At 37.3% G+C, this 27182-nt stretch overlaps 1 long non-coding RNA gene across 4 annotated transcripts in view; it reads right to left on the bottom strand.

Annotated features, from left to right (window-relative positions):
• LOC114486711 (uncharacterized) overlaps window positions 1-27182 on the bottom strand; it is a 236783-nt gene that overhangs the window by 65435 nt on the left and 144166 nt on the right. For 3 of the 4 annotated variants that reach the window (XR_008618052.1, XR_008618051.1, XR_008618053.1), the window contains exon 4: window positions 20236-20408. This is a non-coding gene — a long non-coding RNA (uncharacterized lncRNA). Of the gene's footprint in view, window positions 1-20235; window positions 20409-24247; window positions 24288-27182 lie in introns of all 4 variants that reach the window. The other variant, XR_008618054.1, reaches the window with a different exon arrangement.

Here is a 27182-nt window from a genome sequence, read left to right on the forward strand (position 1 = left end):
ACTTAGGAGACTAATCCTTTGTCAGTTGCTTTGTTTGCAAATATTTTCTCCCATTCAGAGGGTTGTCTTTTTGTCTTGTTTATGGTTTTGTTTGCTTTGCAAAAGCTTTTAAGTTTCATTAGGTCCCATTTGTTTATTTTTGTTTTTATTTCCATTTCTCTAGGAGATGGGTCAAAAAGGATCTTGCTGTGATTTATTTCATAGAGTGTTCTGCCTATGTTTTCCTCTAAGAGTTTGATAGTGTCTGGCCTTACATTTAGGTCTTTAATCCATTTTGAGTTTATTTTTGTGTATGGTGTTAGGGAGTGTTCTAATTTCATTCTTTTACATGTAGCTGTCCAGTTTTCCCAGCAACACGTATTGAAGAGGCTGTCTTTTCTCCATTGTATATTCTTGTCTCCTTTATCAAAGATAAGGTGACCATATGTGTGTGGGTTTATCTTTGGGCTTTCTGTCCTGTTCCATTCATCTATATTTCTGTTTTTGTGCCAGTACCATACTGTCTTGATTACTGTTCAAGCTAGATTCTTAAGACCTAGAAATTCTGTATTCTGTTTCCAAGTTATTTGCTAAATGAGTGACCTTTGAAAGAAATATGCCTTACATGATTTAGTTTCTCCTAACTGACACATTGCAATAATAATCCTTCTCTGACTCACTTCACAGGGTGTGAAAGCATTAAATAGAGGAAGAGACGTAGAGGTGATATGAAAACAAGAATAAACCAAAATCTTGGTTAAATGTCTCAATTCCTTGATAGCAAAGATCGTTACTATGCCTGGGTCATACTGAACATGTAATAATTATTGAAATGAATAAAAGCATTATTGTTAGTTCTGCAAAAAATTAATAGTAGTTTGTAAATTATACAGAAAAGATGATTTGATCTCACAGAATAAGAACCAGCAAATAATTAGAACTAGTCAGTAATTAACCTCTAGCAAGAAGTATTTTGAATTGTCCCAAACCCACAAGTTCAAGGAAACTGCAACTTTTGCAACTTTGAAAAATACAAAGAATCCTGGCCTAGTGCAATTCTAAGAAGAAAAATTTTGGTTGCATTGGAAAGAGAAAATAGTGAGGAGACAGAATTTTTCTATGAACCAGATGGATTATTTTTTAGCTCTTAGGAAATATTGTAACCAGCCACCATAAAAGCCTCCAGCTGAGATGTTTAAAGGTGAGCACTTCCAGCCTTCAACCAGGCAGTCTGAGGGAGGGGTGAGTCACTGTGCAAAAGAACAGGGAGTCATGTGGTCCAACTGTAAAATAGAAAAATTGCATGTAATTATTTTACGAGCAGAGTGCGACGATGTGAAAGGAAGAACTAATGATGGTGCTCTCAGCTTGTTAGAGGCTTTTCCTTCTGGGGAGCTCAAGGTTACAAGAAGTATTGCTCACTGGAATTTTTTTCTTCCTTTTCCCTGAATACATAATGTTACAATAAACCCTGCACCAGAGGGGGTTAATGCTGCAAAGGATGTTTTTAAATAATTTCTGTGACTAAAGCCGGAGATACAAGCCTGGCAATAATTCTCCCTGACTTCAAGCATCCTGTATTGATTGATTAATTATTCCACCAATGAACTAACAGGTATTGACCTTATCTGGTTGAGTAGCATTTAGCCAAAAGTCAGTAATCTAAATCGATCACTTAATGGAACATCAAAGCTCAGCATTCTGACAGGTTTATGTCATTCAGCAAAAATCTGTCTATGTTTTGCTGATACCTTGACCTTTTGTATCAAGCAGTCTTTACAGACAACGAAAAGCAATGAGAAAATTAAATCTTGGAAATAATGCTTTTTTATGTAAAAGGAAGTTCTTCTTGGACTATTACAAATAGGTTCTGCTAAGATTCCATTGAGGGGTTTCTTTGCAAACTGAAAAGAAGTTTTCTGCATGCTTGCAATTCATGATATTCTGCTGAAGCAAGAAATTATCAAAACAAGGAACCCTGGACTAATTAACACTGCAGCAGAGCTTCACAGAGATAACACTGAACAAATTGGATTCTCTAGGGAGGGGTCCACATAAGGAGAACTTGGGCCAATGATTCAGAATGGGCAGGACTAGCTGCTGTTTTTGCCCATTCTAAGTTCCAGAATCCTGATTCAAATATTCAGACAAATCCACCGACCCAATCCAATAACTATCTATCTACCTCAAAAACTGGAAGAGTTTTTCACAACAGAAGGCTCAGTTGACAATACCTAAGCCCACCTTTACAGTGATCATTATATACTTTGGTATCAGATTTATGGACAGTGAATATGAAAAATACACAGTAGATTCTTACTATTTATCTCCTCCTCATTAAGGAATTGGTGATGAAACCCTTAACAAACATGGCTCAAGCAATAGTCTCTAGAGTAGTTGCTCCAGAATACTCTTCTGTGGCTCAGTACTACTGTTGTCCCATGAGGTCTGGCTGCATAAGGATGCTCACTTCTTACTTGAGAACTCTTATTTTTACGTTTTAATTATTTCTCATGCACTTGACTCAAGTACAGTTACCAAGGACAAAGGCTTGCCTTCTAGGAAGATTCTGCTACTTTCCATCATGTGAAGATGGTGGTTCTACCCATGCAGTGCTGTATCACAATGCAATATGCTCTCTCTCTGTATCTCTGCTCCTAAAGGCTGCTTTTGGTCTGGAGAATGCACCTTCTAATACGCTAGAGTGCTAAGTGGTAAGCCTATTCAGTTTAAAGCTCTTTTAGTTTGAAGCAGCTATTTCTGCTTGGAGCCTTACTTAAAATTCTTCTAACAATTGCCGAGCACCATTTCAGTTCATCACATGCAGTGCTCTCTATTTGAAGACAAGCCATGAGCTGTGTCTCCCTTACATTTTGATAAGCTTGTACACTCCATGTCACTCTAAAATCTAGGTCTATGTCTATGACTTGTTTATTAATTAAAACTAAAATTTATCTTTTCCAACAATGCTTTCCAATAAATGTTGAGTATTTTCCACAACTAATCTAATAATCACTGTTTAGAATAAAAATGGTAAACAGATTTCAGCCTGGATTCTACTCCTTCTATGCTTATTAATTATTTCTGTGGCTCTGGGTAAGTCACGTGTCATCAGTTTCCTTACCTGCAAAATATGGGTGTTGGCCTAGGAGAAACTTAAGATCAACTCTATCACTTACATTCTGTTATGCTCTACTGAGTATTTATCAATCAGTTATTTCAGAATATGTTGATAGGAAAGCTCACACACAAAAAAAATAATAACAATATGCTGGAGTAACTTTTCCTCCAAGCTAAAATGAAATCAGAAAAGGCATGAAATAGGAAAAACACATTAACCTTAAATGACCACATGGGGCAATTTGATTGATTAGTAGATAAAGTTCAATGCTTTTGAACTGAAAGTTGGTTTCATTAAGAACCTGACCTAACAGGCACAGCTCATATGGTATCATAGTCACCAAACAAAAAAATGCTGTAAAACATTTAGGATCTCTGAGGAAGGAAGGAGAACTCAGACTCTCATCTGGGCCTTCTGTGCTCTTGTGGTTCATTAACAATAATGAGAAAATCTTAAGAAAATCTTAAATGGATAGTTTTCACATTAGAATTATTTTCCCTTTAACTACAGAGTGATTAAATTCAATCAAGGTGGCTAGAAAAAAATGTATATCTTTTATTATGATTCTGTAGAATGCATGATGTATTTTGTCTAAAAATAGTCCTTACTTTTGGTCAGAACATACATATTAATACTGACTGTGACTGACATATTAGTCACTTGTTTAGATTTTGTGTTCATTTTGTATAAACTGTAGAAATTTGTCTCCTTATATATTGTGCTCCATGATATAAACTAGTCAACTGAATTTACATTAATGCTTATTTATCTTCATAATATGCACATAGATCCTATATACTAAATAGAAGATACATCGTCCTTCTGGAGAAATAAAAATAAGATTTACTTTTCCAAAAGCACTAACCTTTGGATTTCATAATTTGAAGAAGGATACACATATCTTCTTGGTAGAAAAAGTTAGCAGAATAAACAGCCATACAATTGGACAGAACTTATTCCAGGCAGCTTGGGAAACAAGTGTATAAAACATTGGTGAGTATAACTAAATTAGGCAAACTAATACCAACTGTTAAATTTCTAGAAGTCCAAATCATTGAGAGAATGAGGAACCAGGAATCTAGATATATGAAGTACAGTGATTAAAATACAGACTCTGATTCACATAAGAGGCATTACTCACTCTACTGCAGTTCAGGGTTCCCAAATGTTTTGGCCTCAGGACACTTTTATACTCTCAATAACTATTGAGGACCTCAAAGAGCTTTGGTTTATGTGGGTTCTACCAACTGATATTTAACCACATTAAAAATTAATTTATTTTTAAAAGACAATAACAAACATTTTACATGTAAAACAAATAATAGTTTTAAGAAAAATAGCTACACTTTTCAAAAAAAATTAATGGAAAGAATGATATTGTTTTACTTTTTTTTTTTTTCAAATTTAACCTGTGTCTTATATGAAGGTAGCTAGACTCTCACATCTGCACTTATATTTAATCTGTTGCAATATGTTATTTTGGTTGAAGTAATAAAGAAAATCAGGCCTCACACAGATCTGTTGTTGTAAAAATATTTTAATAAATTTTTCATATAATTGTGGATATTCTTTTTGCTACTACAACAAAACTCACTAAGTGGTAGTTTCCTAAAAATCAGTTGCAGTGCAGAATCTTGAACCATATCAAGGAATTTTTGCATCTTAATTCATTAAAATTCTTTAGTCTATCCTTTGTATGCAATTTTTTATTATGTATGGCATTTTGTATGGAATTTTCACCCATAAGTGATTTTTAATAGATTTTATTTTTTGGGAGAGTTTTAGGTTCACAGCAGAATTGAGCAGAAAGTACAGAGAGTCCCTATATACCTCCTGCTCCCACACATGCATACCTTCCCCCCACAATCAACATCCTGCATCAGAATGGTACATTTGTTACAATCGATGAACCTACATTGACATGTCATTATCACCCAAAGTCCATTGTTTACATTAGGGTTCATTCTTGGTGTTGTACATTGTATGGATTTTGACTAATGTATAATGACATGTAGCTATTATTATAGTGTCATATAGAATAATTTTACTGTCCTAAAAGTTCTCTGTGCTTCACCTATTTATCCCTACCTCCCTCCAACCCCTGACAAACACTGATCTTTTTACTGTCTCCATAGTTTTATCTTTTCCAGAATGTCATAAAGTCGGAATTACATAGTATGTAGCTTTTTCAGGTTGGCTTCTTTCATTTAGTAATATGCATTTAAGATTCCTTCATGTCTCTTCATGGCTTCATAGGTCATTTCTTTCTAGTGATGAATAATACTCCATCATCTAGATGTACCACAGTTTATCCATTCAGCTACTGAAGGACATCTTGGTTGCTTTCATATTTTGACAATTGAATAAAGCTTATATAAACATGCATGTGCAGGTTTTTGTGTGGATATAAGTTTTCAACTCCTTTGGGTAAATACTAAAAAGCACGACTGCTGGATCATATGGTAAGAGTATGTTTAGTTTTGTAAAAAATCTGCCAACCTGTCTTCCAAACTGGCTGCACCATTTTGCATTTCCACAGCAATGAATGGGAGTTCCTGTTGCTCCCCATCCTCACCAGAATTTGGTGCTGTCAGTATTTTGGGTTTTCACCATTCTAATAGGTGTGTAGTAGTATCTCATTGTTTTAGTTTGCAATTCCACAATGACATATGATTTTGAGCATCTTTCTATATGCTCAAATTTTATCACTGGCTACATATACTTCCAGTTGTTTTTTTTTTTGACAGGATCATTTCATTCACTTTTCAGAAAGTATGCCTCAAATACCAAAATCTGAATAACTATAAGTTTGTCATCCATTCTTTAAAGAAAAAAATGGTGCTTTGGGGGGGGGAAGGCATCTAATTAAGCTCCTTTCTATCTTCAAATAACTGCACAAATGTTTTTCTTTGAGACAGCCATCATACTTCCATATCACCACAAATGATACCTTCCTCTCATTTTATCGCACAGAATATTAAGAAGACATATACTCAATGGTCAAGAGTAATAAAATTAACTTTTATGCTTCATCATTTGTAAGTTGAATTAGCTTTTTTTTTTTAACTGTGAGTGGATGGCAGTGAAAAATACACAGACCATAGTATAATTTCATGTAAGTGGTTTGATTTTGTGCTAAGGGGCCATCAGTTTTACTCACCCTCAATCTTGCACCATGCCACAGTGAAAGGCAAATAATGACATAGTATTATTACATAAACAGTTTTGAACTTTGGACTCCTTAGGAGGGTCTTAAGGATTCCCTGGGTTTCATGAACCAGCCTTTAAAATCTGTGGCGGTTGTGTAGTTTTACCTACCAGTTACAGAAGTCTTGAGGAATTGTTGAAACTTGTACACCCCCATTCTAGACAAAGGTACACATGCAAAAAAGCTTTACACATGGTTTTAGGGGTTCATAGACAACCAAGAGGCCACCCCTGGATAACCAGACAATAGGTAATGAACTCTACTTAAGAGCCATGGGCTTCATTAGTTGCCCATGTAGAATTTTCTACCACAAAATTCTGAGAAGCCTTAATGTTTAAGTGTCTATTTTCAAATAAAAATACACCACGTTTGCTACACACAATGTCATAAATAATTAAGAATAGAGTCACTTAAATAATAACAATGATGTTTCTATAACCAAGGTTTAGAAATGTGATTTCTGAGAATCCCTAGCTCTGTCCCTTTAATTTCTTCCCTATTTAGGAAACTAAAATAAATTATCTATAAAGCTTGTTTAAATTTTGATGTAGTTGACCTTAAACGAACTGGTTAGATGTTTACTTTCTGATTATTTCAGTTTTGTTTTGTTTTTCCCATCATTTGAACCTCTTGCTGCCAATGAACTCAGGAGAGTATCCCCTTTAATAGCCAGCCTCAAGTCAGTTTCAAAGGTATTCACAGAAGAGTAGCCATGCTGATGCTATACCCCTGGACCAGTGATATAGTAGACCATTACTGGTATCTGCAATTTTTAAAAACTATCAGTTTGGCACTATTTTACTCATACAAATAGAAACATACACCTTAATAGAAGCATTTTCTGGGAAAAGAGAAAGTAGTCTTTTAGTACCTCATTGCCTATAAGCTGGGCTTTATGTACAGAAAGTTACTTTACACGGATAATAAACCTAACAAAAAACGGTTACTTCTGGCAGCTAATTTACCTTTATAGTTTATAGAGGTGTCTTCTTAATAATGGTACCTTCCCTGAGTTCAGCAATCAGTGTATATTACTGCCGGTTTCCACAGAAATGAGACAACTATGGTTTTTAAATCTTCATTCGTGGACTAGTTTTACAAATAATGTAGAGTTTGGAATGACTTCTTACTAAAGACATCATGACTGAAACAGATGCCAAAAATTTTAACCCTTCGAATGATGTTTAAAATTTTTTTGTGTAGTTTTTGCTAACAATAGACCCACATATTTAAACACAATGATCTATAGATCCAACACTAAGGGGATTAAGTGACCCTCCCCTAAAGGGATTTTGAATGAATTGTATAATATGGAAGCAGCTGTTGAGCAGTCATAAAATTTGAGTTGTTAGTACACATTGGCTACAATTTGTCAGGAGCTTATTGTTCTTATCAATATTAAGGAATATCCAGATTTTCCTTAAAAAATTTTTTTTTGACATTTAGAAAAACTTTCTACACCCCTCCAAAAATTGAGAAAGAAATGCTAATCAGGTTAAGTTAATATTGTTAATTACTCGGCTTTAAAATGAATTCATGTTCTTAAGTAGTGATGCCAATTGTTGGTCCTTGATAAGTAATTGCTTATTATTCTGTTTTTGAACTTTCTGTATTTGTAATATAAATTTAATGTGCGTACCTTTTTTAGTAGTCATTTTCTTTATGCATGCTATTGTGGATAAAGCATTTGTAATCCATTTATAGTACTTATCAATTAATTTAGTAATTAAAATACAATTACTAAAAGCAACACAAATCAGAGTTCCATCAATTAGTGTGGCTCATTAAAGCTGGGATCTTTTTCCAGCTCTGTAACTTCCCTCAAACCATTTTCCAGGTTCTAATTTTGTTTTGTTAGCATTGTGGAGATTACAGCTATAATGTTAGGCTTCCTATCATCTCTCCCATTAATAAGATACAAAGCACTAAACTTCATCTCAAACTGTCCAAGGGAATATGGAATAAAGTATTATCTGGTCTTAAACAGCACTATAAAGGTGAAAGAGTACTAGGTTTCTGAATCTTTGAACTCCATTTTGACTTGAGTTAACAATCAAGCTTCATATTCCTCCTTTTTTCTTAAGCACATCGTGTTACCTTTCCCATTTCTGAACCAATCTGCTGGGGGCCCTCTGATATGGTGGCACCTCACACTTCGTTGCAGGATATAACTTACAGTCATCATCAAGGGTGCTTTATCTGTGACACTAAAGTTAATCCAAACCTCACTTACCCTCAGAGCAGATTATGCCTCCATTTGCAGGTTTGGTCTTAAGCAGAATGTTTGCATGACTGTTATGTGCCTCGGTGGGGTACTTGTCCCACATTTGTTGATGTCAGAAGTCTGCCATAGCTGGAGCTCACTTTTATCTAGCATTTCAAAGGCAAGTTAAAAAAACCCAGCAGGGCCCAGCCGAAATATTTTCTCTCAATACAGCCAAGCTGCAGGCATAAAACACAATAGCAAAATATACAATGGAACAAAGTAAAAGGCCTTTATAACAGATCTTTGTCATGCCACAGTGCGTCGTTCATAACATCAGCTACTGTTTTTCTCAATTGACATCATATAGGTCTCAGTTAATGAAAAGAGACATGGAGCATATTGCATCAAATAGATGCTGGACAGGAAACAGAAAATGGATCATGAATCCAGGCCCCCTAGCTAAAGCAGTCAAACCTCTGAATAGCGAAAGGACTAATGTGTTTTAGCTGTTCTCCCTTCCAGCCATAAACTCAAGAGCAACATTGAAAGTATTTTTTTTTCTAGGTTGCTCACCAACCCCCTAGCCACCACACTTCACCGTGAAAGCCAGTCAGCAAGGATGAAAAACATTTCCTTTTAAATGAATCATGGCAATCCAATAAAGATGCAACACGCAGATTATGTTCAAATCAATGACAGAACCATAGCCAGTATCAGCAGGCCTCAAGGAACAAAAATTGCTCACAGTCAGGGGGTGTCTGTCCAATAAGGAGCTGTGGGGTTAAACACAGAGCCCATGCTATGCTCTGGGCACAATCCCTTGAGCTTCTACTGTTCTGGCTTCTTTAAGAAACACTGGACTGTTGTAGTATTGTCCTCCTTTGTACCTCCCCAGATGGGCCATGACGGCTTAGCTTAGCTTTCCAAAGAGGGCCTTCAGTGACGCAGTTACACCCGGGAAACAGGCAAACAACTGTAATGCTAATATCTAGAAATAAATGTTCACGTAAATAGGGGACAGGATGGATTTAAGAGAGTCAATTACTATGCATGATTATTCAAGAATCCCGAAAAATGAATACAAAGAAGATTCTTAAGTGTTCAGTGAACTTGCCAACAACTGCCTGTCAACAGTTTTTTGATTGCTGGAGATATTTTTCTATTTGAAAAGCAGAGGGAATAAATACATATTGCTATGTGTCTACCACACTTTCATTTTTTTAAAGTATTTAATAGCATCAACCAATTTGCAGACCTCTCTAATCTCCTTATACCTCTCTTCCCTGATACTCGCTATTGTTCTTTTCATGTAACACTGGAAGTTCATTTTCACATTGGCACAAGGAAAGCATGATGACACTCAGTTCAATAGGCTAAGGTATGAATGAAAAGAGAAAAAGATAATCAAGGATCAAACAGCAAAAACACAGAATATGTTTCAGAGACCCAGGTTTTCACTCCAGAGTAACACCAATGAGGTATAAGACTTCAGACAAGCCATTCACTCTCCCAGAGCTTTAGTTTCTTCATCAGCCACATCTTTTCAGCTCTAAATTTTCATTTTCAGATCTAAGAGTGTGCTTCCAATTAAGAGAAAAGCAACTCAGGGTCTTTCACATTTAATCAAAAGAAAGTTTATGGCCTTCAGTCTCTTTCAAGAGCATTTCATGTACTACATAGAGGTTTGACAACAGTTGATCTACCATGGGCAATTTTTCTTCTTTCATATTAAAGAAACTATTAATATGAGTCACCTTATTTAATCCATTACCTGCTAATAGCCTCCTCTAGGATTAGCTCAAAGGTCTAAAATAATAACTAATAATCATCTGCTCATTAAAAAACTATCTCTGCTAATAGCCTCCTCTAGGATTAGCCCAAAGGTCTAAAATAATAACTAATAATCATCTGTTCATTAAAAAACTATCTCCTTCGAGGACGCTTCTACTTCCTCTAAATTCAACAGCCCATTGTATTTCACATTCATATTCCCAGGGTTTACTGATCTCTGAGATCAGTCGGAGCATTTGGCACAGTTCTCCTCTCTGTGAGGAGAGAATCAATTTATTCCAAACAGAAAGAACTTATCAGATCTAGACAGATTTCTAAGACACCTGTAAGATAATTTGGAATCACAGCAGTAATAAAATAACAAACAAATTTCCCTCTCCTGAAAATGATAAATTACTGTATTTCATTGAGCAGACTTCTCTTTATCTGATTTGCTTTAAAAATGATAAATATGTCTCCATAAATCTGAAGGCAACCCAGGAGTCACCATCTACCTAATTGAATCAGAGCTTATATGATTCAAAGAGATAAGAACACATTAAACAAATGAGGATATTTCACATTGCAAAGGTGGATATAAAATTCACCTTTGAAGAATACAAGGTGAAACATAAATACTCAAAACAGATGATATCAGGACTGAAGTATAATTAGTGGGAGCTGCCTCCATTCATAAATGGAGGCAGCTTGAAATCTCAATTTTACTTTTGCAAATATTCTGACCAGTTTGATTATGATTTCCTTGTACTTTTACTCATTGATTACCCAGTTCCTTGCAGTTTATAATGAAATCTTTTGTCGGTAAATTTTCCTTTCTGTTCATGACCTTAGTGTTTCCATTATCAATGATTAAATGTTCTGTGGTTTTGATTTTCATCTTTTCAGGAAAAAAATCCTCTTTCCAATACACATTTCTTTTGCAATTCTTGCTGTCAGCATTTAGCTTGCTTCCTGTCTCATTTTGCTCTCCTCTTGGGCTCTGCCTTCTTCCACCTTCTGGCTACCCTCTAATTGAGACCTCTGCTTCATTTCCTCTTAATTCTTTGTCATTATTTTTGATTTTCTACTTTCTCTTCAATTCTTCTCAAAGTAAAGCTCTAGCTCCTTCTCTGACTACTTCTGGGCAAATGTTTGGCTTTGGAACTCTGCTTCTGGGTCATTATTTCTGCCACACGGCAGAAGGATATCTGAAAACTCACGGTGACTTAAAGTAGAAGAGCTTGGTCTCCCTAGACAAGTAAAGAATGAGTTTCCCATTGATTTTTATGAACTACGACACTAATACCATTTAGAATCAGGAATCCTTGACACAGTCTCTCAAGATAGAAAAATAAAATCTGTCTTTGACATGAGAGTGGTAGGTAATTGTTTCATTTCATAACTGGAGACCTTTCAAAACACAAAAAAATTCTTTCTTTTCAGATGGCTTAAGTGAATACTAGATGAAATCAGTGAATCCTTTCCAGTTTATAAACATATGCATATATCTCTTTATTTTAATGTAAGTAAGAGAAAGACAAGAAAAAATAATGGGGTGAAGAAGTGCATGTCTGGACAAACTAAGGCATATGGGATACTAGAAAGAGGAGTTAGCCAGAGAAGGCTTTTGAGATCACAATACTCCCCAGATCAAAATCTCCAAGGGCTTCCTATCATATTTTAAATAAAATACAAACTTCTTGTTATCATCTACAAGACCCTATCTTATCTGGTCCTTGACAATACCTCCAGCCTTACACTTTATCACTCTCTCCACCCCCTAACCCAAACCCTGCCCCCAAACGATCCACTGGAGCTTCATATGCATTCTCTCAGCTTCTGGAGCATAACAAGCTCATTTCCACCTCAGTATGGTAGCACTTCTTGTTCCTCTTTCTGGAATACTCTACCACTAAATCTACTCAAGGGTCACTCTCTCACTCCTGCTGGTATATGACCTCCCCAGAGACACCTTCCCCAATTCTTCTGTTAAAAAAAGATCACTTTTCCTTACCGTTATGCCCTAGACTCTTTTATGCTATATATTTTTTCTAAAACACCATGGAAAATAGTGCCTAGCACAAAATAATAAAAAAGTATTTGTTAAATAAATGAATGGAACTATTAAGTTTAAGAGTAAAATGAAATAATGTATGAAGAGTACTTAGTACAGTGCCTGGCACATAATAAGTGTTCAAAAATTATCTTCTACTATTTTAACTTATTTCTAACTTTTCCCACCAGATTATCAAGTTCCTCAGAGCAATGACCATGTCTTTTTTTTCCCCCTTACGACTCTATTCTCAGGACCTAGGACAGTTCCCGGCTCATAAGAAGTGACCACTGAATCGTTTTCTTTGAATGGATGGAAGAAAGAATACTATATGCTGGGCAACACTTTGTATCATAGTTACTAACCAAACCAACAGTAATTCTCCCAACTCAACAACCTAAAGTATTAAATTAAGCAAACATTTAAATTCCCTTTGTTCAATTATATTTATTGAGAACCTACTATACACAAAACTTGATGCTAAATGCAGCAGAAGAAGCAAAGATAAAAAACAATATATACGGAATCTAAAAAAAAATCGTTCTGATGAAGGTAGGGGAAAGACAGGAATAAAGACGCAGACGTAGAGAATGGACTTGAGGACACGGGGAGGGGAAAGGGTAAGCTGGGACGAAGTGAGAGAGTGGCATGGACATATATACACTACCAGATGTAAAACAGATAGCTAGTGGGGGGCAGCTGCATGGTGCAGGGAGATCAGCTCGGTGCTTTGTGACCACCTAGAGGGGTGGGATAAGCAGAAGCTAACACAACATTGTAAAGCAATTATACTCCAATAAAGATGTTAAGAAAAAAGAAAACAAAAAACAAATGCAGCCCCCATGAAGCTAAAGATAAGACTAAGAACAACTTACTTAATGTGGAAATGAGGGAGTTCAGTTAGACAATGATGTCACAACTTTAAATTTGGATACTTTGGAAAATTATGTATCAATAATTGAATGGAGAAAGAAAAATGAAGCAAGTGAATATTGAGCTATAATGTAAATAAGGGAGAAATGATTCACAGTCCATAGATCACATTTAATCTCATATATTTTTTTTAAATCTCAGGGTTTAATGGAGACATATCTACAGTTTTAACAATTTCTTGATGAGTTACTACCACATAGCAAGGAAAATATGCTTATGGCATTTTCTCTAAGCTATTGTCTCCAAGAGGGTAACACTTCCATGAACATTTTCTAAATAATTAAGTTTAAATACAAATTTCCAGATCATAAAAAAATTGAGAGATAAAATATTTTCACTAAAAAATCTAAAGCTACAATTCACAATGTAAGAAACACAAATATATGAAAAATAATGATGATTTTTAGGGCACCAGGAATGAAATCTTCATACAGATATTATAACCTGCTTAAAGCCAGAGAGAAGAATTTTTAAACATTTTGTATGTTTTATTTTTAAAAGGTTGCCACATCAGTTTATAGCACAATAATGAATACTAGTTCTCAAAATGCATGTGCTGAACTCCTGATTTTGAAGCAAGCTACAGCTGCAAAATTATATCAGAAGCATGCACAAATTTTCCCTTCAACCACAATAAAAACAAATAATTTTTGTCTTATACCCATCAATCTTTTCTAAATGTGCAAAAGCTTGAGGAAGCCTTTTCACAATAATTATCAACTCTTAAACACAAGAATCATTTTCTCATAAAATCAAGATAAATTAACTTTTTAAACTGCTTTTATAAAATATGCCTCCCAGCTGATTACTACAATAGTTTCTTTTCAACTAGTTCTCTTTGAATTATCATATTAAATTACGTTCACTTGATAAATATGATGTAACTTTTAAATGTATTCACTGGACCTAAATTGAAAAGCTTCTTTAATTAGCTTGGAATTGGTATTTTTCTGTAGACGAGCAGCTAACTTGCAGCACTCCACTCCCTATAGTTCTAGTTTAGTAATGATTTAAAGTCGTTAATATAAAACAGCTCTTTAAAAAAAAAAAAAAAAAAAGAATTGCATACTTCTGCTTCTACAGAGTTCACTTACTTTATGGATGACTCTTACATCTGATATTATGCTCCTGTAATCAATTCCACCAAAAATGTATTAGATAAACTAAAAAGAGAGAAAACATCTTATTCTAGTGTGATTAGGCCCATGTTTCACGCTAACATTAAAGTATACAAAAGTCTTACTCCTTTGTCATGCTGATCATGATAGTGAAAGAAGCAGAGTGCAGGTTACCAGGGCTGCTCAGATGCGCAAGGGCTGCCACGTACTGCTAGTTTCATTCTCACAGAGTATCCCACTAGTTAAAGTACTTGAACTTGAATAAATCATTTCTCTTTTCATTATCTGAACTTTACCAAGACTTCACTGTACTAAAATAAAGAGGAAGATACCTTAATGGGAATAATTCATTTTTATATGTAAATTCAACATTTTTATTGAAGTATAGTTGATTTACAATGTTGTGTTCATTTCTGCTGTACAGCAAAGCGATTCAGTTATACATATATATATATATATATACATATACATTCTTTTCATATTCTTTTTCACTACGTTTTATCACAGGATATTGAATATAGTTCCCTGGGCTATACAGTAGGACCTTGTTGTTTATCCATTCTATATATAATAGTTTGCATCTGATTCACTTTTTTAAAAAAGAAACAAAACTCCTGCAGACTCACTTAAGGAACCAATACTCATATTAATAAAAATTAAAGATTTACAAATATGCCAGCTGGTAAAAATAATTGGCATGTCCCAAACGAGAGAACCACCTTCTAAACTGATACAGCTGATATGTGCAAATACAGGCTAGTCCCTCATGGTGGACCATGTCATTAATCGGCAATTCCTCTTTGACAATGGTCCTTCTGGCCTCATAAATGACATAGAACAGAAAGAACTTGAGTATAAATACTGTACATATTAGCATATATTTTACGACTCATTTGAAGATTTATATTGTCAGAATACTAAAACACTTCATTTAACGTTATGTATTAATGAGATTACTGTATGATCTTATTATTTCTCAAAAAAATTTTTTAATTGAATGTCACAAAAAATTAAAGAAAATGAATTTACAATTATTCAAATCCCAGAATTCTATCTATGGAAAATATTTCAATAATGAAGTGTAACCAATATGTTAAGTAAGTATGACATGGACCTGTGATCAAAATGCATCTCTAATTCTCTCTCCAAGCATCACTTTAAACTTTTCTACTCTTCCTCTGTCCCTGTATGAAAACTTTTGAAGGTTTGTGAATCTTCCACTCACCCTCAGGTAATAGACAATTCTACAGTTGCTATGGATTGCCAGCAGCCTCAAGACAAAATTTAGATTTTTCACTTCTCTGCAATAATGAAAAATCTAATCTCAATTTAAACCTTCTCTTCTGCTGAGGTTTGAAACCTGAAGTGGGAAAAGAATGCTTGCTTGTCTTCTCTCATCTCCCTCCTTGCTGTCTCCCCCTGCCTCTAACTGCTCTTGCATTCTCCCTAGAATGAACAGTAGGAAAATTTGGAAAGATAAGGATAGAACAGGTCTTGCTGAGCTTGATAAGTTCTTCCCTTCTGATTCTGAAGATGTTACAGCTGAATACATTTAATGGGGTGCTCTTGAGTCTCCTTAGAGATTCCTCTCTGCATTTCCTTGGACTAAGATAGATGCTTTCTCAGATCCCGGGCATCCAGGAAATCCAGCCTCTTTCTGCTGAGACTTTCTTGCTTTTTGCAGACTTTATGGAAGAGAATCCAAGTTGATCCCTTTCTGGCTACCTCTGCAGTGTGGTCCACATCTGCATGGGAAATACTAACGCATCCTTTGACACAACAAACTCTTGGACTGTTCTCAACACTACATCACTCTGTCCTGGCTCTTCCAACAAAGCAGCTAAGTCAACCCTGCCCTTGCTTTTGGGTTTTTCAAGAAGATAGCATCCTCTCTGCCTCCCAGTGCTCCCCAGGAGACCTCTGAAAGCCTCTTCTCACTGCAGTGGGAGTTAGTGTAACTCCACCCTACCCTTTTCCAAAGATGGGTCAGGAGCCTCACAGTAGCACAACTACTCTCACCAAAAAAATCTACTTGTCAGTCTCCCTTTCAATCCTCTGTTTGACCCTCTTTTTAAATTTTTCTGATCTTGTAAAGCGTTTAAGAGTGATGGAACAGAGTCTCTCTCCGCTCCTGTTGTAAACTCTGCATATTTGGGCCAGCAGGGGTGGGGAGGAGATCTTGTCTCACAATACTTTGGTTTCTTGACATCTGTCACACTGTCACCTCAAATGAAACTGAAGCTAGTCCATATTGTGAGTTACCATAATAGCTTAGTAACTCCATATATAGGCAAATGGAAAAAAATAAGCAAGAAAATAATGAACTCTGATATCTGTATATAAATTGTTTTTACTCCTGAGCTTTTGTGCTATCTTAGCTTTCTAACATGAAATAAGTCTCCATGGTATTAACACCTCTGTACAGTCCATATAACATTGAATCAATTTTTCAGCTCTTTCCTTAGTGATTTGCATTAGAAGGGAAAGGATATTAAGCTTTCTGACATCTAAGCTTTGGGGCTGCCACTGAGGTTATTTTCAATTATGTATCAAGTAACAGCAACAATGCTGTGTTGCCAATTAAATGGCTTTGATTCCCCATTTAGTGTGAATTCAAAGTTCAAATACAGATATAACCAGGCATGATAGAGCTGAAATCCAACAGGGGTCCTGTAAATCATGGGATTTAGTTTAAATAGCTATGTTTTGAACTCTCCCTTCATTCTATTCAGCAATTAGTGACCATTAAAACCAAGAATCAAAATGTGCTAATACCAGGGAGTACAGGAAAATTAATGGAGATGTCACAACATTTATTACAGCCTGGAATTATTTATTTATTTGATTAATTGTTGATTTCCTGTCTAGATCACCAAAATGTATATGCAAAGAGGGCAGACACCTTGTCTTTCTTATTCATCATGTATTTCCAAGTAATTAGAAGAATAATGTCTAGCACAGAGTAGGCATGTGGTAAATATTTCATTTGATTGAAATGGGTTGAAGAATGAATACATTAATGAAAAATAATTTTTTGAGTGAATACTGCAGTTAATTCTAGAATGAAGATTTAATTTTTTATATTTTCCAGTTAATGACCAACTCTAAATCATCTAGACACTGATTTTTTTTTTTACTATAACCATAGAACTTTAATTTTTAATTCATTCCCAGAGCTTAAAAAAATAGATTTTACTGTGAATAAAAGAAGAAAGAGAAATGAAAGGTGATTAAAACAAATACTTCTTTCACATTAGCTGGAAAACAGCATCTAGAAAATAATAATGTCAGAGGTCAGGCACGGTAGCTGTATTAGTTTCCTAGGGCTACTGTAACAAAGTACTACAAACCATCTGGCTTAAAACAACAGATTCTTATTGTCTCACACTTCTGGAGACTAGAAATCCAAAATCGAGGTATTGGCAGGGTTGGTTCCCTCTGGAGGCTCTGAATCTGTTCCATACCTCTCTCCTAGGTTCTGTTGTGTAAGTAGCTCCTGGTGTTACTAGGCTTGAAGCTACTTAACTCTAATCTCTGCCTCCATCTTCATGTGTCTTTCTTTTCTCTGTGTCTCAAATTTCCTTTCCTTTCTCTTATAAGGACATCAATCATTGGATTTGGAGCCCACTCTAAATCCAGGATCATCTTATTCGAGATCCTTAATTTAATAACATCTGCAAAAACCTTATTTCCAAATAAGGTCATAATCATAGTTACCAGGATTTAAGAAGAACATCTTTCTTGGGAAGACACAATTCAATCCTCTACAGTAACTTTCAGGTACTGGCCAACGGAAGCCAATACTAATCCTCTTCAGAACTATAAATCCAGTTAAGTTCACCTTTTTTCCCAGTCTTGGTCTCTGAACCAAGTGCTCTGATTTCTCCACATAGAGGTTCAGGTGCATTCCACATCCCTGACTAATCTAGGCGTGATTTGGTCCTTCCTGTGAGACCGAATCCTGCCTGTGAATGCCTGACACACTGGGACAATGACCACTTGCCTTTCCAGCCCCCAAGTGTCAATTCCTGCCCTCTGGGTGCCATATCACTTCCTTTAGCATCCTGTCTAAATCATGACAGAGGTACACTGAGCTTTGCTCACCTGTAGCTTTTTTCCCTGCTCACCATCCCAGCCTGTGGTTCAACACAGAGGACACATTTCCTATGAGGTATTCAAACCCCATCTGCCCTGTGTTGTCAGGAAAAACCATGATGTCTTGTATATTCAACGGCCCTTAAAGCAACACACTGCCTTGATGTTTCTTCTTCATTGAGCTAAGACATTGCCTGGAATTCAACATTAAAGTGTTTGAGCCTCAAATGTGTTCTTAGAGAATATGTCTGCCAGAAGAGAGAGAAGAGTGCCGTGAGGAATCAGGGACAACACAAACCTGGCAACTAACTAGTGGGCTCTAGAGGAGGATCTGCCTTTCTCAAATGTTTTCCTACACCTGACCCGCCTTCAGCCCAGCCATTATCACTAGTAATTTTTAATGCCTTTTCCCTCAGTTATCTCAATGTGATGGTGAGCATGGAAGAGGGAGAATGTCAGTTTCCCCAAAGTTCAGTTAGTATTATTTTACTTCATGTATAATATTGCAGGCCCTATAGAAATTTTAGGATGATAAATTGATCTAGCACATGTTCTTTGAGGTTTGTGGAAAAAGAGCCTAACAGATGTGAAATTCAGCTGGATGTGGACAGGCACCATGTTCTTCTGGTTAACACGCTGACCTGGGCAGGGGAGACTGGTCACTCTGTTCCTAGTAAGACACTAAACAGTTTTGTGAGTTCAGACTATCGGAAACTTAGCTTCCTCCATCAATATAAACCAGCACAGAGATTAGATTCCTCTGAACTCTAAAAGGTATAGTTATAATTGTTAGACAGGATTCATTCAACACAACAGAAAAAGATTCATCACAAAAAGAAAAGAGAATTGAAGTAGAGATTTGCTGACTCTACACAGTAGCCGTCATTAGTTACACTTCCCTATATGTTGACACTTGATGCTGGAATGGCCATTCTGTCACCAAACTGAAACTAGAACCTTGTATTCATTAAAGTGAGAGCTGAGATCCCAAATGCTGGTAGTCTGTCAGATCTAAAAAACTAATAATTTCAAATCAAATTCCAGCTGTTCTTGAAAAATTAGGAACTCCCCATTACTGAGCATGCAGTTTCATGAGGCATTAAACCACTGAAGCTGAATGCAGCTGCCTGCATTAGACAGAGCACAGGATTTCTAGTTTGCCACAGTCCTCACCACTCCCTCTTGTCTCCCTGAGGCTGTAGCTGAAAATCAATTGCTATGCCTGTGCTATTTTTCCCACACTAGGCCTATTTCAGGCATTTACAATACAAACCTGGCCCCTAGAAATTTGCAAATTTGAAATTTGAAGCTGTGGTGTAACATGCCCAGAGTCCCCCTGAATGAAGGTATGTCCGTATTGGTCATCAAGCATTTTCTGTGGAAGGATGGATCCTTTAGAACCTAGACTTCTAGAGGGAGGACAGACCTTGATTGTAAGCCTCTGCTCACGGCTCTAGATACTGAATTGTGGACTTTCATTCAGCAAGCACTTGGCCTATGTATGGAGCATTTCCTAGGTGCCAGGAACTGTGCGAATCCAGAATTTCTGTGTCAAAAAATTCCATCCATGAAGACTTTGATAGTGCTCTGGAAACAACAATATGGGGCTGGGTAACAGGAGGAATTTAGGCTTACCTTCCTCATACAGCTTCCTCTTCAACCTGAGCCTCTCCCCATCTTTTGCTCAAGACTGCCACAAGAGTAGAGGGCCTCTAAGGCACTTTGGAAATACACTTTGTTGCATATACTTACTTTTGTCTCAACTTAAGATTGGATCTCTTCTTCTGTGTTGTAGACGACGAAGCCCATGTCCTTTGGGCAGGCTGTGTAACAGCTCACTTAGGTTTTTGCAGACTTTGAAAGATCAGGCAGGATTGATTGGTTTGCAATGCAATACCCCAAGCTGACCAAGGATAAAGTTTCACCTATGAAATAAATATCAAATCAATTTTTAGATGTTCCTTAGCTAAATCTTGCTCATAGCAGGCTTTTCATATTCTTTCAGCTCCCTCAGTTGCTTTTGAGATTTTTCCATACCAGGGCAGAAGAGAAGTAAAAACAATTCCAAAATCATGACTCAGAATGAAGTCCAGCTCTGCCCCCACATGAGGGGAGAAAGAAGGGAGGGGGCAATGAAGATGCAACATGTTGGGATAACTGGATACAATATAATCAGTTTTTCAAGAATTTACCAAGTTATTATCCAAGGAATGATGTTCCCCTTCGCTTGTGTGAACATTCCCCTTCCCTTGTGGGATGTTTCCCTTCCCTTGTGTGTCTATCATTAGTAGACACTTAAAATGGTGTATATATTGTATAAGTTATGAAGTTTTTGAGGTGGGAGCAGTAATTAGAACCACAAGACTTTGTTTGCACAGACAAATTACATGATGAAGTAAGACAGTTGTCTAAATGTACCATTTTAATGATTTGTATAGCTTGTTCAACTGATGGAGAGAATATTAGCTTCATAACCTGATAAAAGCATAGGTCAAAAAACTGAGAGTTTTAAAACAGCTGAAATGATCTCTGACCTCATCGATATTCCTTTAACCTTTGCTGGGAAAGCCATATGATTCATCACAGTCTAGAGAGTTTCCATTAGAATCAGCCTTTACCTTGAGACCTCAGACTCCTGGAATGTATCTGACTTTCTCTCCTATTTATTCTAAATAAACTTTGCTGATAAGAGAGATTATAAAGAGGACCTCTATTTGCTATTGTAATCAAAATTTCACCTTGGTCTACAAATTCCTAACTCAGCTATCAACTGTTCACAGTAGCCTTCTATTGGTCAAGCTATCATTGTGTTAATCTTAATTACCCCATGTGTCAAACTCCAAATACAAAATATATATTCAGCCTGGGTCTTATTTAAAACAAAACAAAACAAAACAAAAAAACAAGCAGTAAACAAATATCAAACTCTAAATCAATGGTGCATGTGCAGAGGTGCTTACGGGTGAAGTCTGAAACATACTTTTAAGAACATTAAAAATAAAATAAGATGGACTGATGGATGGCTAGAGGAATGATGGACATATGTGTGATAGAGCAAATATAGCAAAAGATGAACTGCAGAATCTAGGTAGTGGGGATATGCAATGCACAATTCTTTCAACTCTTCTGTATGTTAAAAAATTATCATAATAAAATGTGAAAGGAAAAATTCACTTGAGGTATGATAGTAGAATATTGAATAACTGGATAATATGGGCACTGACCAACCAGAACAAATGTTGGCAGGAACAGGCCAGTTATCTGCATTGAATCACCCCTATTATTTGTGCTGAAATCTAGGAATTCTGGGGAACACAAGAGACATAATTATAAGATGCTAGGCCCTGATCTCTGAGAACTGACACTTTTATGGGGGATAAAGGTGTATACAGTAGCACAGTCAAAAATAAAATTCACACAACATGAGTGCATTAGTCAGGGTTCTCCAGAGAAACAGAACCAAGAGGATATATACAGATATATTTATGAGAGGAGATTTTTTTTTTTACAGGAATTGGCTCATGTGGTTATGGAGGCCAGGAAGTCGCACAATCTGTCGTCTGCAAGCTGGAGAGCCAGGAAAGCTAGTGGTGTAATTCAGTCCGAGTTCAAAGGCCTGAGACTTGAGAAGCTGATGGTGTTAAGTCTGGTATGAGTCCAAAAGCCAAGAATCAGAAGCATTGATGTCCAAGAACAGGGAAAGATGGATGCCCCAGTTCAAGCAAAGAGAGCAGATTCACCCTTCCTCCACATTTTTGCTCTAATCAGGCCCTCAGCCAATTGGCTGATGCCCACCTGCACTGGTGAGGGTGGATCTTCCTTACTCAGTCTAGGGATTCCATTGCTAATCTCTTCCTGAGACATCCTCACAGACACACCCAGAAATATTTTATCTGCTATCTGGGCATCTCGTAAACCAGTCATGTTGACACATCCATCATCATGAGAAAACGAAATTCGTTTGTTTTTAAATAATTTATCTTTCCGCCTGAGCCCCTAAAATCGGTAGCAGAATAGAAACAACTTTCATCAGGTTTTTAACTTTATTGTCATCTGATTATCTTAATGCTTCCTTTATGATGGTAAAGCTCTTTCTTAGAAAAATAGTAAGTTTTGTCCCAGACTTCTTGGTCTTCTCTCCATCTCTCTGGCTCCTCTACAAAATTATGTTTGAATGTATGTGCCAGTGGAAGGGAGGTGTGTGTCTCTCACCACCTCACAGTGGAGAGAATGAGCCAGTCTCTCTCCGGGCACTGCATCTCTGGCCTTCTGGTCTCCAAGGCAATGCTGTTATTTTACTGCTGCCTGCTTTATTTGCATTTACAACTGAATCCAACAACTATGACAGCTTAGAATCTGCTCTACTTAGGGCTCCAAAGAGTTCCCTGTGCCAGTGGACCCCACACTGGCTTTCAGCTTCCCCTCAAACCCTGTGGTGGAGCCTGCAGTGACTACTAGGTTTCACCTATGCACAGTGGAACCAACTGCTGCCCAGGAAAGTTCAACTTCAAGGCCTCCTCTCGCCTAAGCAAATGACACTGCCAAGTTGCCTTTACCAAGAGATAATGCATTGGCACCCAGGTAGGTAGAACATCTGTGCAGAGACCTCCTTCGGGAGGCCCACCCTTTTCCAGCACGTGTCCCCTTCTGCGATCTGCAGCCTCTGAGGATCTGGAAGAGTGAGGAGACCAGGTATTGGAGCCACATGCTTTATTACCTCCCTCAAGCTTTTTTTTTCTCCTAGCAATGAGGGTGTATTCATTTCCTATCACTGCTGTAACAAATTACCACAAACATAGTGGCTTTAAACAACACCCATTAATCATTTCATAGTTCTATAGATCAGAAGTCTGGGCACAGTGTGGCTTAGTGAAGACTTCCACTTAGAGTCTTACAAGGACTAAATACAGGTATCATCATACTGTGTTCTGTTCTGGAGGCTCTAGGGAAAAACCACCTTCCAAGCTCTTTCAGGTCATTGGTTAAATACAGTTCCTGCTGTTGTAGGACTGAGGTCCTGACTGGCTGTCGGCAGGGATGGTTCTTTGCTTCCACATGCTGCCTGCCTTCCTTCTCATGGGTTCCACGTGCCTTCCCTCCAGCAACAGCAGAGGGTGAGTTGCTCTCACACTTCAGATCTCTCCCCTTCTGCTGCATCTCTCTGCCTTCCTCTTCTGTTTCTAGCCAGGGAAAAGTTCTCTGCTTTTACAGGCTCGTGTGATGAAACTGAACCACCTGGATAATCCTGGATAATCTCCCGATTTAAGATCTATAACATATTCACATTTCCAGGGATTAGTGGATGGACATCTTTGGCAGGGGGAGGGTATTCTGCCTACTATGGTGGGGGGTTATTAATGATTTCCTCTTCCTGGATGAACCTCTGTTAGGTAAAACACTTTGATCTAATTACCTAGCCTATTATTGATATATTACATGAAAGCCAGAAAAAATATTGGTACAACAGTTTTGACCTATTGCACATATAAGAAAAATGAGGCTCACAGAATTTAATTGTCTTGCTCTCACAATCTGAATATTCAGTGTCTGTCTGTGATGAGTCACATAAACAATATTCAGACCATTTTTTTTTTCCACATTCTCCCTCTTTTGGAATGTGGAGCCATTTTTTCAGTTCTGATGACATCCTGAAGACAGCCCCTAGGAACTAATGATGTCTATTTTTAACACCATGGTACAAGATCAATCCAGTTAAGCAACATGGGCCTCTGGCAGGCACTGGCTTCTTAGGTTCCCACTTTACCTGTGGTGCTGAGGTACTTGGGGACCTGGAAGATCTCCATCTATGATGAACATAAACATCAAAAAGTAAAGAGAAGAAAAAGAAGTCATTTTAGCCAAGGCAGGAAAGTTTGTCACAAATTCAACTGTTTTCTTCCTGAGTTTCCTCTTATTTTAATAGAGAGGCATGCTATCCACAAGAGGCTGAATTCCTCTTGTGGATAGCATGAGTCCTGGTTTACATAATTTACCTCCTAACCTATTTTTATGAGTCCTGGTTTACATAATTTATCTCCTAACCTATTTTATAATTTTAGAGGAGTCAGGCAATATACAGAAAAATGTGACCAATTTAGACAATACGGCAAAACATGCCATTTAGTCTCATTTATCATAATAGGAATTTAAAAGGATACTCATGAGCCACTTAGAACCCATGAGTTAGCTAAGCAGAACAAGTGGTTTTGAATAAGATCTACCCTTAAATCATTTAGTGCCTTGCTGCATCATGAAAAGCAAATACTGAAAAAAAGAAAAACCTCTGAGAGTCATAACAATCAACTTCTCAGACAAACAATTTCACCCCTGCTTAAAGGGCTTGCAAGGTCAAGAGGACCACCTTTATTCTAAGTTCCAATCCCTCTGCGATACGTAGGTGCATTTCTCCCCCTGGCTCTATGACAGGGGAATGGAACCTGCTTGGCCACCTTCATCCTCCCGTGTAACAGTCTCCAGCTAGTGTGTTAACCAACTCCGGGCACTCTGTCCAGCAGAAGAAAGACGCTGTCCACAGCCAATTTTGAGGCAAGAACACTGAACACAGAGCAAGAGGAAAAGGAGAGAGTCAGGTTTGTGCAGTGGGTGCGTCTACACATTCGGACGCGTTCAAGCCCAATCTAGCCTTCTGCCTGCGGCCTTCAAGACCCTTTCATGGAAGAATACAGTGGAAAGGGAGTCACATTCCCCAACACGCCCCTCACAGTAGACAATGGAACTACAGACTGGGATCTCTTAATGGTTTATGAATCATTGTTCTTCTGTGAACACAGGAGACCGAGACCTCTAGTGAAGAGACTGTTTTGAACACCAGACGCAGCTGGCAGAACCTCTCCTAAGAGGCAGAGACTCTACTAATGGAATCTCTCAAAACCACTAAAGACGCTGCCAGCATCCCACTTCAGGGTCCATGTGATCACGTTATGAACCAAGGGTACAGAAGGTGTCAGTGGTACATGGGATTTCCACTGAACCGCATCAGCACAGCTACCATAACATCATTTTTCTGACCACTGATACAGCTCTTGTCACAATACATCAAAGTTATTCATTTAAATAATAATTATAATAAGTTAAACTTTATATATGTTATCTCAGTTGATCCATACACTAACCTGAAGAAGTAGACACCATGGTTGTCCTATGTTATAGGTGAGGAAACTGAGCAGTGGTGAGGTTAAGTCATTCCCCTCAGATCACACAGCATCTGCTAATCCCGATCCACCTCCAGAGCCCAGCCCTTGAATTCTGTGCTAATAATACCTGCGGTGGCCTGCCTTTCCTGCCAGGCAGCAAGCTCACTGAGGGCGTAGGCTGCTTACTACACATCTTTGCATCCTCCATGACTGGCATAAAATAGCTGCTTAGAAAACGATACATAAATGTCACATGAATAGTCCCACATCTTGGCCAACACAGTCCACTGATCCTTCTGGCTAAAACATACTTTCTTTAAGGTCATGGACAAAGACTCATTCATAGGAAGAACAGACTGAGTAGATGGTAAGTGGAATCTGGTCAAGTGGCCAATAACATTCCTTGAATTGGCTATATTACTGGTTACTTGCCCTTATAAGCTATTGGAGGTCAGGGTGACAAACTCATTTGGCAAAGTTTCCTTGACTCAGTATTATTTTATTATATATAACATACAAGTTATTAATCAATCTATAATTTACTTACATTTATACTGAATCAGGTGAGACCTACATAATCATTGTCTAACAAGTATTACTGTTTTCTTCATTACTAAATTGGGAGATGAATTTGGGGGAAAAAATTCAAATATAGAAGTACACACAGGAAAAGATCAAATCCTCTACATTCTCTGTGTTTTCCTCCCAGAGGTAATGACTATAAACAACTGACTATGTATCTTGCTTTGCATTTGTATACAACTTTTCTCCCAAATAAATGAGATTACATAAACTGTTGCACTGAAACTAGATTAAGTTCTGTAACAAAGTAAGAAAGAGGATGGAAGTATAACACAGTGTCTCAGCAAAGGCTGCTTGTAGAGTAGGTGGGGCTCACACTCCCACCCTCCACTCCCACCTGTTCTGAGGGACTCCCCACTTCTCATAGACTTGGGGGACCTCCAAGCTTTGTGAGTCCTTGTAAGACTCTATTAGGAAATTAGGAGCAGATTCGTTTGCTAATAAGCTCAAAATCTGGTGCATCCTTCATACTGATCAGTTATTGCTTAAGTAGTGAAAGTGACAGTAATTTTAATAGAGTGAGTCCACACTTTCCGTTTTCAGACCAAGCCTTAAAGACTGGTCTTGCTTGGGATTGGTTGTTGATTTTTATTCAAAATAAATCTTGGACATCTTTTATTCTTCTTAAAAATTGAGTAATATTCTCAAGTATGACTGTTCCATACTATAATTCATATTTCCCTTTTGATGAAGGGGATTTAGGCTCTTCCAAGATTTTTGCTATTAGAAACACTACTGTGATACATTTCCTATAAAAGTAGTAGGATTTACTGTAGAAAAAAAGTTCAAAATGTGTATTAAAATATCTTAAAAAGGTAACTGTTATGTATGCACAGCGTGGTTGCATCCCCCCAAAATTCAAATGTTGAAACACCTCAAAGGAGATGGTGTGTTAGTAGGTGGAGCCTTTGGAGATAATTAGATTTAGATGAGGTTGGAAGGGTGAAGCCCCCACAAGGAATT

Source organism: Physeter macrocephalus, chromosome 8, assembly GCF_002837175.3.
Source record: "Physeter macrocephalus isolate SW-GA chromosome 8, ASM283717v5, whole genome shotgun sequence".
In the NCBI taxonomy this organism is placed as follows: Eukaryota; Metazoa; Chordata; class Mammalia; order Artiodactyla; family Physeteridae; genus Physeter; species Physeter macrocephalus.